Here is an 11199-nt window from a genome sequence, read left to right on the forward strand (position 1 = left end):
AATTTGGCCAGTGTCCCTCTGGGAATCGGTTTCAGCCTAAGAGCCCATAGAACAAGGGTTTAGAGTCTCTGAGTGGAACCAATAACTATAAATTCTATAGAAAATGAGAAAAAAATGAAGGGCAAGGCAGATGGGGGCCACAAAATCACATTTCTTTTATTTCCAAATAAATTTATTGAGATATAATTTACATGCCATAAAATCCACTTGTTTTAAGTGTATAATTCAACCATTTTAAGTAAAATTATGGGCTTGTGTAACCATCACCACAATCTTGCTTTGGAACATTTCTGTCATCCCCAGATCTCTTGTGCTCATTAGCGGCCACTCCTCATTTCCACTCCTCAGCTCTAGGCAACTTCCAACTGCCTTTCTGACTCTGCGAATTTGCCTTTTCAGGACATCATATGATTGAAGTCAAACTATATTTGGTCTTTTGTATCTGGTTCATTTTGCTTAGCATACTCTACTTCCGAGATTCATCTCTGTTATAGTGTGTGTCCACATTTCATTCCATTTAGGGGCTGAATACTCTTCCATTGTATGGATACAACATATTTGGTTTATTGGTTTGCCAGTTGGTGGATAATTGGGATTTCCCCCTTTTTGGATGATTACAGATAAAGCTGCTGTGAATACCCACATAAAGTGTTTGTGTAGACCTATGTTTTCATTTCTCCCAAGTAGATAGGTAGGATTAAAATCACTGAGACATATGGTAAATTTATCTTTAACTTAAGAAGGTGCCAAACTTTTTTCAAAATGGGTACACTTCCCACCAGTATTGAGTGAATGTTTCAATTTTTTTCCACATTGTTTCTTGACATCTCCAATCATTACACACCTTTTTAAAAATTATAGCTGTCCTAGTGGGTGAGAAGTGGTGTTTCATCATGCTTTTGATTTGCATTTCCTTAATGACTAGTGATGCTTTTCATGTGTTTATTGGATGTACCTGTACCTTTTAGGTGAAATATCTATTGAAATATTTTGCACATTTTAAATTGGGTTATTTATATTCTTATTGTTGGGTTGTAGGAGTACTTCATATTCTGGATATTAATAGATAAGTTAAGATTTAATAGATAAGTTAACCTACAAAATAAAACTACCAGTTATTTTACCAGCAAAAATGGGTTTATTCAGGAAAAGCAGAGAATTGCAATCCCAGATAAGAAAGCTAGGACAGAACCATAGACTAGTGCACCAAACAAAGAATAGGAATGCTTTTTTTATAGAGGAAAAGAGGAAGCTGGGATGCTGTTAACAGAAAGTCCATTGGGGTGAAATGCCATTTTGAAGGATAGTAACTTTTCATTGATTGAGCTGTGACAGCCTCTTTGGTTGGGCTCCTTCTGGGGGAGGAGGAAAGCCTTTTCGGAGAGTAAAGTGGTATCTACTTGCAAGGTACATCTCCTGGTTTGGTATGCAATTGACAATGAGTGGTTGGCATAAGCCCTCCCCCTGCTGGCCTACTGACTCCATCCTAAATGAAATTTCTTTTTATTTATTTCCACAGATAAATGATTTGAAAGCATTTTGTCCAATCTATGACTTATCTTTTCATTTCCTTAGTAGTGTCTTTTGAAGCACAAACATTTTTAATTTTGGTGAAATCCCATTTAAAAATTCTTTTCTTGGGGCGCCTGGGTGGCTCAGTGGATTAAGCCGCTGCCTTCGGCTCAGGTCATGATCTCAGGGTCCTGGGGTCGAGTCCCGCATCCGGCTCTCTGCTCAGCAGGGTGCCTGCTTCCCTCTCTCTCTCTGCCTGCCTCTCTGCCTACTTGTGATCTCTCTCTGTCAAATAAATAAATAAAATCTTTAAAAAAAATAAAAATTCTTTTCTTTGGGGGTGCCTGGGTGGCTTAGTTAGTTAAATGTGGGCTCTTGGTTTTGGCTGAGGTCATGATATCATGGGTTGTGACACTGAGCCCTGCACTGGGCTTTACCCGAAGTAGGGGGTCTACTTGGAGATTCTTTCCCTATGCCCCTCTCCCTGCTCGCAGGTATGCTCTCTCTCTAAAATTGATAAATAAATCTTTAAATTTTTTTTTACGATTTTATTTATTTATTTGACAGAGATCACAAGTACGCAGAGAGGCAGAGAGAAAGAGAGGAGGAAGCAGGCTCCCTGCTGGGTGGGCAAAGAGCCTGATGTGGGGCTTGATCCCAGGACCCTGGGATCATAACCTGAGCTGAAAGCAGAGGCTTTAACCCACTGAGCCACCCAGGTGCCCCTAAATTTTTTTCTTTTATCACTCATGTTTTTATCTAACCCAAGGTCATAAGGATTTTCACCTATGTTTTGTTCCAAGGGGTGTATTGTTTTAGCCTTTACATTTAGGCCTATGTTTTGAGGGAATTTTTGCCTGTGGAATTTTGAGGGAATTTTGAGGGAATTTTTGAGGGAATTTTTGCCTATGGTGTGAGTTAATACTTTAAATTCATATGGCCACTTGATTTTGACAAAGATGCCAAGTAAATTCAATGGAAGAAGAGGATTTTTTTTTAAAGCAAATAGTGCATCAGACAGGTGCTCAAGGAAGATCAGGGCATGTCATGTAAGATGTGGCCTATCTGTATCTTTACCATTTGACATCAGAGTTTGACAAGAACTCCCCAAAATGCCATAGCAAGGGTTAATCAATATGCTGTATTAGGAAAACTCACAAAGGCCAAGTCTTGGCAAAGAAACAGAAGGCATGATTTCCCCATCCTTTCATTCTACACTGATGCCTAAGTGGTGCCCAGTGTGGGTCCACATTCCAGTGTAGGGACACTAGCCTCCTTTATTATAAAGGAGACTATTATATTATAAAAAGATCTCTATGTCTGTGTCTTCTTTGGTGAGGAGTCTGTTCAGGTCTTTTACTCATTTTAAAATTAGGTTATTCACTTTCTTATTGTTGAGTTTTAAGAGTTCTTTGTAAATTTTGGATAACATTCTTTATTGGATACCGATTTTGTAAATTTTTCTCCCAATCTGTGACTTGTCTTCTCATTCTCTTGACAATAAAAATCAGTTGGCTATATTTACATGGGTTATACTGTATACAGTATAATACTGTATATCACGTTTGTATCGTATAAACACAGAAAGCAGCTTTATAGAAGGAGCAACGCATGTGATGTTGGTGCCAGACAGTCTGGGTTTGGAAAGCCAGCTGTTTATAAAAGTTGTAAGAAAAATCAATTGCCCAACACCTGGAGTCAGTGGAGCTCACGGGAAATGTTTCCCTCTCCTCGGGGAAGAAAGCCACTAGTTCCACAGAGAGCCATTCAGGATCTGGTCCTTCATGCTGGGGAGAGTGGATCCCACTTCTCGGTACCTTGTTAAACTCCTGGATCACTTTGGGACAATTATGCCCTTACGCCTTCTAGAGAAGTAAGTTTGAGAAATGGAAGTATACAATAATTTTTTAAAGTCACAGGATTAGATGGAATATAAGGTGAGAGCACTCAGGGATAGAAGGAAAGGCCTCAGGACTAAATCCTGTGACAGATAACAACATTTAGAGGCTGAACAGAGGAAAAGGGTCCAGCTGAAGAGCCTGAGCAGGAGCATTGTGGGACAGGAGGGAAACTGGAAGAGTGTGCCACTGTGAGAGTCAAGTGAAGAAAGTATTTCAAGAAGGGAAGTGTGGCCAACCATGTTGAATGGTGGTGGGGCATCAGATGCAATGACAAAAAGAATTGACCTTCGATTTTGGCAACATAGATTTAGTAATTAACTTGATAAGCGCAATTACCATGAAAAGTTGTGTTGTAAGTCCTCCTGGAATATGTTAGATTGAAAGTCTGATTGGAGTGCATTGAGTCCAAAAGAAGTTAAGAGAGTGACTACCAAAAAACCTAACAAACAAACAAACAAACAAAACCCTCACCTGTTCGAGGAGTTGTACCATGAAGATCTCACTAGAGACGAGTTAAAGCCAGTGAGGAAAAGAGTTTGTTGTTGTGGTTGTCACACTGTTTTTGAAATGGGATGCTCCCTTTATTGCTGAATCCTTAACACTTAGCACAGTGCATGGCACATAGAAGATGTTCAAAAACCATTGAATGTTTGACTGAATGAAGTGTCTACGTCTATACACCTTTATATTCCCATAAGAAATAGCACACTATTCAACACATTATAGGTACTTAATTAATGTTTGCTGAATGAATGAATGATGAATGAATGAAAAGATACATGGACAATCAAATCAAGATCTTCAAAATGTCTTAACGTTTTTTAAAACCTTATGGACTAACACAAAAAAGGAAATAGAAGAGAACAGAGACTGCAGAAAAAAGGGTACTAGAAAGCTTCCCGTATTAATGGGACTCTCCATATTTGCCTGTCTCTCCAGTCGTGGGGGCAGCTATTCGCCCTGTAATGTCCCCTCTCTTACAGATCCAAGAAGAGTTACTGAATTTTCAATCTGTTCAGGTTTTCACCTATTGTTAGGATGGAGTGGTGACTTCCAAGCCCCTTATATGTGGAACCTCTGTGTATTATCTCATTTCATTTTAAAATACATTTTATTTTTAGAACATTTAAGTTCACAGCAAAATCAGGCAGAAAGACAAAGAATTCCCATGAATACATGCACAGCCTGACCCATTGTCAACATCCTACACCAGAGTGATATATTTGTTACAATCAATGAAGCCGCATATTGTGCTATCACTGGAAGTCTATAGTTTACATTAGAGTTCACACTTGGTGTTGTCCGTTCTATAGCTTATAGCAAATGCAAAATGACATGCTTCTACTATTACAATATCATATAGAAGAGTTTTACTGCCCTAAAAATTCTTTGTGCTCCACCTAGTCATCCTTTCCTCTCCCCTAATGCTTAACAACCACTGATCTTTTTACTACAGTGTTTATAGTTTTGCCTTTCCCAGAATGTCATATCATTGGAATAATAGAGTATGCACCTTTTTGGATTGGCTTCATTCACTCAGTAATATGCATTTAAGGTTTCTCCATGTCTTTTCATGGCTTGGTAGCTCATTTCTTTTTAACTCTGAACAGTATTCCATTGAGTGGATGTACCCCATTTTATCCATTTACCTACTAAATGTTGGTTGCTCCCAAATTTTGTTGATCATTAATGAAGCTCTTACAGACCTGCACATGCAGGTTTTTGTGGGGACAAAGTTTTCTACTTATTTGGGTAAATACAAAGGAATGCAATTGTTGGATCTGATGGTATGAATATGTTTGGTTTTATAAGAAACTACCAAACTGTCTTCCAAAGTGGTTGTATAATTTCACATTCCTACTACTAACATGGAGCATTCTTGTTGCTCTACATCCTCATCAACATTTGGTCTTGTCAGGGTTTTGGATTTTTTGCTGAGCTAATTAGTATGAAGTAGTATCTTGTCATTTTAATTTGCAGCTCCCTAATGACTTACGATGTGGGGCATCATTTCGTATGCTTATTCACTATCTCTATGTCTTCTTTGTGAGGGGTTTGTTCAGGTCTTCTACTCATTTTAAAATTAGGTTATTCTCTTATTGTTGAGTTTTAAGAGTCCTTTGTAAATTTTGGATAACATTCCTTATTAGATACCGATTTTGTAAGTTTTTCTCCCAGTCTGTGACTTGCCTTCTTATTTTCTTGACAATTTCTTTCTCAGAGAATTTTTAAATTTTAATTAAGTCCACATTATCAATGATTTCTTTCATGGATTGTGTCTTTGGTGTTGTATCTAAAAAGTCATTGCCATACCCAAGGCTGCCTAGATTTCCTCGTCCATTATGTTCTAGGAGTTTTTGGTTTTGCATTTTACATTTAGGTCTGTGATCCATTTTGAGTTAATATTTTTGTGAAGGGTGTAAAATCAGTGTCCAGATTATCATTATTATTATTTTTTGCATGTGAGCGTTCAGTTGTTCTAGCACTATTTGTTTAAAAGATGATCTTTTCTCTGTTGTGTTGCCTTTGCTTCTTTGTCAAAGATCAGTTGGCTATATTTACATGGGTTTACTTCTGGGCTCTCTATTCTGCTCCATGATAATCTATTTATTTTTTCTTTCACGCATACACACTGTCTTGATTATTGTTGACTTATAGTAAGTAAGCCTTGAACTTGGGCAGTGACAATCCTACAACTTTTTCTTCTCCTTTGATATTATATTGGTATTCCAAGTCTTTTGACTAGCCATATAAACTTTAGAATTAGTTTGTCAATATCCACAAAATAACTTGCTGGGATTTTTACTGGGATTGTATTCAGTCTATAGATCAAGTTGGAAAGACCTGATATCTTGACATGTTGGGTCTTTCTATCCATAAGATGGAACATCTCTCCATTTATCTAGTTCCTCTTTGATTTCTTTACTCAGAGTCTTATAATTTTCCTCATATAGATTCTGTACACATTTTATTAGACTTATACCTAAGTATTTACTTTTCTTGGATGCTAATATGAATGGAATGTGTTTTATTTCCAAATTCCACTTGTTCATTATGGTATATAAGAAGGTGGTTGACTTTTTTTGTTAACCTTATATCTAGCAGCCTTGTTGTAATTGCTTATTAGTTCTAGGAAGATTTTTTTTTTTTTTGGTGTATTTTTTTGGATTTTCTACTTAGGTAATCATATCATTTGCAAACAAAGACAGTTTTATTTACTCCTTCCTAATCTGTACATGTTTTATTTCCTTTTCTTGTCTTATTAGTCAGGACTTTCAACATGATGTTGAAAAGGGATGGTGAAAGGGGACATCCTTTCCCTGACCCTGATCTTAGCGAGACAACTTTGAATTTCTCACCATTAGTTATGATGATAGTTGTAGGTTCTTTGTAGATGTTCTTTATCAAGTTGAGGAATTTCCCCTTTACTCCTAGTTTGCTGAGAGTTTTGGTTATGGATGGGTATTTGACGTTATCAGATGCTTTCTTTTTTTTTTTTTTTTTTGGCATCTATTGACATAATCATGTGATTTTTCTTCTTTAGCCTGTAAACATGATGGATTATGTTAAATGATTTTTGAATATTGAACCAGCCTTGCACACCTGGGATAAATCCCACTTGGTTGTGGTGCATAATAATAATTTTTATATATTGTTGAATTTGATTTGCTAATATTTTGTTGAGGATTTTGCGTCTATGTTTTGAGAGATATTGGTCTATAGTTTCCTTTTCTTCTAATGTCTTTGTCTGGTTCTGATATTGGGGTAATACTGGTCTCAGATTGACTTAGGACATATTCCTTTTGCAACTATCTTCTGGAAAAGACTGTAGAAAATTAGTTTAATTTCTTCCTTAAATATTTGATAGAATTACCAGTGAACCCATCTGGACCTGGCAGTTTCTATTTTGGCAGGTTATTAATTATTATTATTTTTTTAAAGATTTTATTTATTTATTTGACAGAGAGATCACAAGCAGGCAGAGAGGCAGGCAGAGAGAGGAGGAAGCAGGCTCCCCGCTGAGCAGAGAGCCCGATGCGGGGCTCGATCCCAGGACCCTGGGATCATGACCTGAGCCGAAGGCAGCGGCTTAACCCACTGAGCCACCCAGGCGCCCCAGGTTATTAATTATTGATTCAATTTCTTCAATAGACATAAGCTTATTCAGATTGTCTGTTTCTTCTTGTGTGAGGTTTGACACATTGCCTTTTTTTATTGATGTGTAGTTGATATACAATGTTATGTTAGTATTAGGTGCATAACATGGTGATTTGACAATTCTATACATTATGTAATGGTCACCACAGTAAGTGTAGTTACCATCTGTTACTGTACAAAATTATTATAATATTATTGACTATATTCCTTATGCTGTACTTTACATCCTGTGACTTATTTATTTTATAACTGGAAGTTTGCACCACTTACTCTCCTTCACCTATTACACCCATCCCCCCACTCCCTCCCCTCTGGCAACCACCAGTTTGTTCTCTGTATTTATGAGTCTGTTTCTGTTTCTGTTTGTTTTGTTTTTTAGATACCACATATACCACATATAGATACCACATACAGTATTTGTCTTTCTTTGTCTGACTTATTCCACTTAGCATAATAACCTCTAGGTTTCCATGTTATGAATAGCAAGATTTTTCTTTTTTTTATCATTGAGTAATATTCCATTTTGTATATATACTACATCTTCCTTATGCATTCACCTATCAATAGACACATAGCTTGCTTCTGTAAATAATGCTGCAGTAAACATAGAGATGCACATATCTTCTCAAATTAGTATTTTTATTTTCTTTGGGTAAATACTCAGTAGTGGGATTATTGGATAATATACTTCTATTTTTAATTTTTTAAAAGATTTTATTTATTTATTTGACAGATGGAGATCACAAGTAGGCAGAGAAGCAGGTAGAGGGGAGGAAGCAGGCTCCCTGCTGAGCAGAGAGCCCTATGTGGGGCTCGATCCCAGGACCCTGGGATCATGACCAGAGCCGAAGGCAGAGGCTTTAACCCACTGAGCCACCCAGTTGCCCCTATTTTTAATTTTTTGAGGAAACTCCATATTGTTTTCCATAGTGGCTGTACCAATTTACATTCCCACCAACAGTGTACAAGGGTTCCTTTTTCCACATCCTTGTCAACACTTATTATTTCTTGTCTTTTTGATACTAGCCATTCTTACTGGTATGAGATAATGTCTCATTATGGTTTTAATTTGCATTTCCCTGGTGACTGGTGATGTTGAGCATTTTTTCATTTTTCTTTTGACCATCTATATGTCTTCTTTGGAAAAATATCTATTCATATCCCCTGCCTATTCTTCAAATCAGATTATTTGCTTTTTTGGTGTTGGGTTGTCTGAGTTCTTTATACATTTTGGTTATTAACCCATTATTTTATCCATCATTGGCAAATACTTTCTCTCATTCTGTAGGTTGCCTTTTTGTTTTGTTGATGGTTTCCATCACTGTGCAAAATGATTTTTAGCTTAATGTAGTCCCATTTGGTTATTTTTGCTTTTGCTTTAATCTTTTGAGTTTATTTTTGTGTAAGAAAGTGGCCAATTTCATTCTTTTACATGTAGCTGTACAGTCTTCTCAAAACTATTTATTGAATAGGCTCTCTCATTGCATATTTTGTCATAGATTAATTGACCATAGAAGGGTTTATATCTGGGCTCTCATTTGTGTTCCATTGGTCTATATGTCTATTTTTGGGCCAGTACCATAATGTTTTGATTACTGTAGCTTTGTAGTATAATTGGAAATCTGGGATTGTGATACCTCCAGCCTTGTTTTTCTTTCTCAAGATTGTTTTGGCCATTTGGGGTCTTTCGTGGTTCCATACAAATTTTAGGATATTTTTGCTTTAGTGCTGTGAAAAATATTGGTATTTTGATAGGGATTGCATTGAATCTATAGACTACTTTGGGTAGTATGATCATTTAAACAATATTAATTCTTTCAATCCATGAGCATGGTATATCTAGCCATTTACTTGTGTTGCCTTCAATTTCTTTCATCATTGTCTTACAGTTTTCAGAGTACAAGTCTTTCATTGCTTTGTTTACATTTATTCCTAGATATTTTATTCTTTTTGATGCAATTGTAAATAAGATTGTTTTCTTAATTTCCCTTTCTGCTATTTTATTGTTAGTGTATCAAAATGCAAAAGATTTCTGTATATTGATTTTGTATCCTGATACTTTACTGAATTCATTTTTTAGTCATAATTTTTTTTTGGTAGAGTCTATAAAGATTTTTATATATACTATCATGTCATCTGTAAATAGTGACAGTTTTACTTCTTCCTTACCACTTTGGATGACTTTTGGTCTTTTCTTATCAGATTTCTGTTGCTGGGACTTCCAGTACTATGTTGAATAAAAGTGGTGAAAGTGGACATCCTTATCTTTTTCCTTATCTTAGAGGAAAAACTGCAAGTTTTTCAACATTGAGTATGATGTTAGCTGTGGGTTTCTCTATATGGCCTTTGTATGTTGAGGTATGTTTCTTTTATACCTACTTTGTTGTTTTTATCATAGATGGATGTTGAATGTTTTCAAATGCTTTTTCTGCATCTATTGAGATAATTACATGATTTTATCTTTTATTTTACTATTTTACTAATGTGATATATCACCTTGATTGATTTGTGTATATTGAACCATATTTCCACTCTTGGAATAAATCCCCCTTGATCATGGTGGATGATTCTTTTCATGTATTTTTATTTTATTTTATTTATTTATTTGACAGAGATCACAAGTAGGCAGAGAGGCAGGCAGAGAGAAAGGAGGAAACAGGCTCCCTGCTGAGCAGAGAGCCCAATGCGGGGCTCTGTCCCAGGACCCTGGGATCATGACCCGAGCCGAAGGCAGAGGCTTAACCCACTGAGCCACCCAGGTGCCCCTTCATGTATTTTTGAATTCAGTTTGCTAACATTTTCTTGAAGATTTTTTGCATCTATGCTCATCAGGGATATTGGTCTGTAATCTTTTTTGTAGTGTCTTTGTCTGCTTTTGGTATCAAAGTAATGCTGACTTCATAAAATGAATTTGGAAGTATTCCTTCCTCTTTCTTTTTTGAAATATTTTGAGAAGGATAGGTATTAACTCTTCTTTAAATGTTTGATAGAATTTACCTATGAAACCATCTGATCCTGGACTTTTGTTTGTCAGTTTTTTTGATCACTGATTCAATTTTGTTGTTAGTAGTCAGTTTTTTCTGATTTTCCATTTTTTCTTGATTCAGTTTTGGAAGAATGCATGTTTCTTGGAATTTATAGATTTTTTTCCAAGTACTCCAATTTGTTGGCATATAATTTTCATTATATGCCAACAAATTGGAGTACTTCTAATCCTTTGTATTACTGTGGTGTTTTATGTAACTTCCCCTCTTTCATTCCTGATTTTATTTATTTGAGTCCTTTCTTTGTTCTTGATGAGTCGAAGTAAAGTTTTATTGACTTTATTTATATTTTCAAAAAAACAGCTCCTAGTTTCATCGATCTTTTCTTTTCTTTCTTTTCTTTTTTTTTTTCAGTTTCTTTTTTGGGAGGAGAGGGGCAGAGGGCAAGGGGAGAGAGAATCCCAAGCAGGCTCCACATCCATTGTGGAGCCCAACATGGGTCTCAACCCCGACACCATGACCTGAGCCGAAATCAAGAGTCAGATACTTAACAGTTGAGCCACCCAGGCACCCCTAGTTTCTATTCTATTTGTTTCTGCTCTTGTATGTATTATATCCTTCTTTCTACTAACTTTGGGCTTTGT

The sequence above is a fragment of the Lutra lutra genome, chromosome 4 (assembly GCF_902655055.1).
Source record: "Lutra lutra chromosome 4, mLutLut1.2, whole genome shotgun sequence".
NCBI classification, from domain to species: Eukaryota; Metazoa; Chordata; class Mammalia; order Carnivora; family Mustelidae; genus Lutra; species Lutra lutra.